The sequence below is a fragment of the Corvus brachyrhynchos genome, unplaced genomic scaffold, assembly GCF_000691975.1.
Source record: "Corvus brachyrhynchos isolate BGI_N302 unplaced genomic scaffold, ASM69197v1 scaffold245, whole genome shotgun sequence".
NCBI classification, from domain to species: domain Eukaryota; kingdom Metazoa; phylum Chordata; class Aves; order Passeriformes; family Corvidae; genus Corvus; species Corvus brachyrhynchos.
Window position 1 is genome coordinate 5491098 of NW_008238988.1, and position 3284 is coordinate 5494381.

Below are 3284 nucleotides of genomic sequence, written 5' to 3' on the forward strand. Positions count from 1 at the left end.
TGTCAGGCGGGACAGTGCCTGTCGGGGGAGGACGGAGCCGGGGAAATGGGGCTGGAAGCAGATTTGCTCGGAGGGGCTGTCAGTGGGAGACAAAGACGGGAAGCAGATAAATGCAGGGAACGAGGCTAATTGCTGGGATTAGTCACCCCCGAGCCCTCGGGGGCTGCAGGGGTCAGGGCTGGAGGCCCCAGGAGGTCAGGCGAGGAGAGATGAGCTGGAAAGAGGTTTTGGGGGGCGACTTGGGTTTCTTAGAGCCGTGGGAAGGGCTGAATCCCATCTCTGAGGATGCTCCCAGGGCGGGCCATGGGATCCCAGCTTCTGCAGGAGCTGGTCTAGGCAAAGATGTCCCTGCCCGTGGCAGGGGGTTGAAACAAGATGGGATTTAAGGTCCTTTCCAACCGAAAGCATTCCGGGATTCTGTGGGTCCCTGTCCTCTTCCAGCTGGGCACATTCCAGGGGCACCTAATCCATGCAGCAAATAAAGCCTAAATCTGCAGCAAACTCTTGATTCTGGGTATAAACACCCGAGGAAGTGTCCCAAAGCTGCAGCAGCTCAGCCCAGCGGGTGTCGGGGTCAGAGCCCTGGGATGGGGCAGGATCAGACCTGTGTTGGGGGGTTTAGGTCAGATATCAGGGAAAGGTTCCGCTATTCCAGAGGCTGCTGGGCACTGCCCAGGCTCCCCAGGGAATGGGCACGGCCCCGAGGCTGCCAGAGCTCCAGGAGCGTTTGGACAGCGCTGCCAGGGATGCCCAGGGTGGGATTGTTGGGGTGTCTGTGCAGGGCCAGGAGCTGCCCTGGATGATCCCTGTGGGTCCCTTCCAGCTCAGGGAATTCTGTGATTCTGTTCCATGATTCTGTGCTCTGGAGAGTGATGGGGACAGGCACTGTGCGTCTGCTGTGCCTTGTGCTGCAGGGAAAAACACGAGACTCCTTGGAAACGCAGGCGCTGGGCTGATTTTATCTTTGCTGTGAACCCTCTCGGTGCTCCAGCACAAACCCATCTGGGCTGCTCTGCCTGCAGATGCAATCCCCTCTGCCAGGGAATTTGCTGGAGCCTGGACCAAATAAGGAGCTTGTGGCTAATCTTGGGGAGCAGGAATCAGTCAGTGTCAGGCAGGGCTGGGAGCTCCCTGCGAGCTCCGTGCTGAGCTCCCGGCAGCTCCGGGGGCTCACAGGGCTCCGCACGCTCATCCGGCAGCTGCCGGAGCAAAAACAGCTTTGCAGCAATATTTAGAGAGAGGAAGGAAGGAAGGAGAGCCCCAGAGCTTTAAAAAACACCCTTTTCTTTACCTTTGTGTCTTAAAATACATTCTAAAACCTCGAGCAGTCCTTTGGGCTGGGGCTCAGATGTCTCAGAAAACTTTTCCACATGGGAGCTGAGTTTTCATCCTGTGAGTCTTTGGCTCCCCAGGGTGTTGGGAGATCCAAGCTCTGCTTTCCAGCTGGGAGGACTCAGCAGCTTAATCCTGGAATCCCAGAGCGGTTGGGTTGAAGGGACCTTAAAGCCCATCTCATTCCAACCCCCTGCCATGGGCAGGAACACCTTCCACTATCCCAGGGTGCTCCAAGCCTCCTCTCCATGCACTCTCCTTTTCCCACATTTCTGCTCCAGCCGAGTTGCCCAGGGCCAAGAAAACCTCTTTTTATAAAAATCTTGTTTTTCCATGCACCCTGCGGTGTTCTGGACCCCATCCTTCCAGCTCTCCATAGGGAAAACCTCTCTCCCAGAACACCTGTGATGCCCTGAACAGAAAGATCTGTGCTGGGTCACAGCTGGAGGGTGTGGGATGGACCCTGCATGGGAAATCACCTGCAGCAGGGGTGGCTGTCCTTGAAGATGCACCTCAGCAAGCCCTGGATCCATTGGGAAGTGGGTCCATCCCTGGATTCATCGGGAAGTGGGTCCCCGCAGAGGGCCAGGACGAGGAGGTGCTGAGTCATGAGGCGAAGCTGAGTCAAGGAATTGAGAGCAAAATTAATGAGGATTGTTCCCAAAAATGGAGAGCTGGGTGCTGTGCTGGGGGGGACCTGCCCGCCTCTCAGCTCCTTCAGGATGCTCCCGGGAAAGGAAACAACCACAGGAACGGCAGGGAGATGGAGCCAGCAGGAGAAATCCCCTGAGATGGCCTGAGGGGATGCAGAGCCACCCCAGAGGAGGGGCACGGCCACCCAGAGAGTCCCCCTTTGTCCCTGGCACAGCACAGAGCTCGTCCCTGCTGCTGGAAAGCTGGGCACCAGCTGGGGGGTCCCAAATGGCTCCTGAGGGTTCAGCTCAAACCCGTGGCTGTGCCTCCCTTCCCAGGCAAGGGGGCAGCTAATGGGGTTTCTCTTCCTTCTGTCTGGTTTTATCGAGCCTCGGAGATGCTGCTGTCCCATTTGGCTGGTATGACCCAGCAGATTCCAGTTATTAAGGATGGAGGGATTTTCTTTCTATCATTCCATGAAAGGAGGGGGCAGCCGGGAGGGGTCGGGCTCTGCTCGCAGGAAACAGGGACAGGAAAGAGGAAACGGCCTCAGGCTGGGCCAGGCGAGGTTTAGGTTGGATATTAGGGAAAATTTCTTCATGGAAAGGGCTGTCCATCCCTGGCACAGCTGCCCAGGGCAGTGCTGGAGGGATTTAAAAGCCGTGTGGATGTGGCACTTGGGGACACGGGGCAGTGGTGGCCTTGGCAGTGCTGGGGGAATGGGTGGACTCGATGATCTTCGAGGGCTTTTCCAACCTAAACAATTCCATGATTCTGTGAGGGGGCACCTCACAGACATCTCCGTTTCTTAAGATGTGAGACCAAAACACTTTTTGGTGCCGATCTGGGGAGCTCAGGGGTGCACAGCCACCTCCCTGTGGGAGCCCTTTCCTGCAGGAACCGCAGGGATGTTTAAGGCACGGGTTTGTGGCTCTTCCTGCCAAACAGCCTGACCTGGAGCAGGGCTGGTTCCCGATATCCAGGAGGAGAAATGCTCCAAGGGCATTATTACAGTGACCCACTGACCCAGCTGGCACCGGGACACTGCTGACCGAGCCCGTGCCAGCGCCAGCTGAATCCCTGCCCTTATCCCAGCCCCACACCAGCCCAGCTTCCCTCCAAACATCCCAAAGCGCCAACCGGTGCATCCTGTGAGCCTTCGCTGTGTGCTGCAGCCCCCAGGCACGCTCCCGTCACCGGGAATCGCTTCCTTTCCTGGCTGCCCCGGGAGAGGTGCGCGTTTCCTGCTGCTCCCCTTATCTCTGCCTGCTGCAGGGGCTCAGCGATCCCAGCGCTGCCAGGCTGGGGGGAGAGGCTGC

General features: G+C 57.9%; 1 long non-coding RNA gene across 1 annotated transcript; it reads right to left on the reverse strand.

The window, feature by feature from the left end:
- Window positions 1-1263: 1263 nt before the first annotated feature.
- Window positions 1264-2499, reverse strand: LOC108447809. The gene is made up of 2 exons (XR_001863495.1): window positions 1812-2499; window positions 1264-1467 (listed from the first exon to the last, which is right to left on the reverse strand). It is a non-coding gene; the product is annotated as an uncharacterized LOC108447809 (long non-coding RNA).
- Between the last annotated feature and the right edge of the window lie 785 nt (window positions 2500-3284).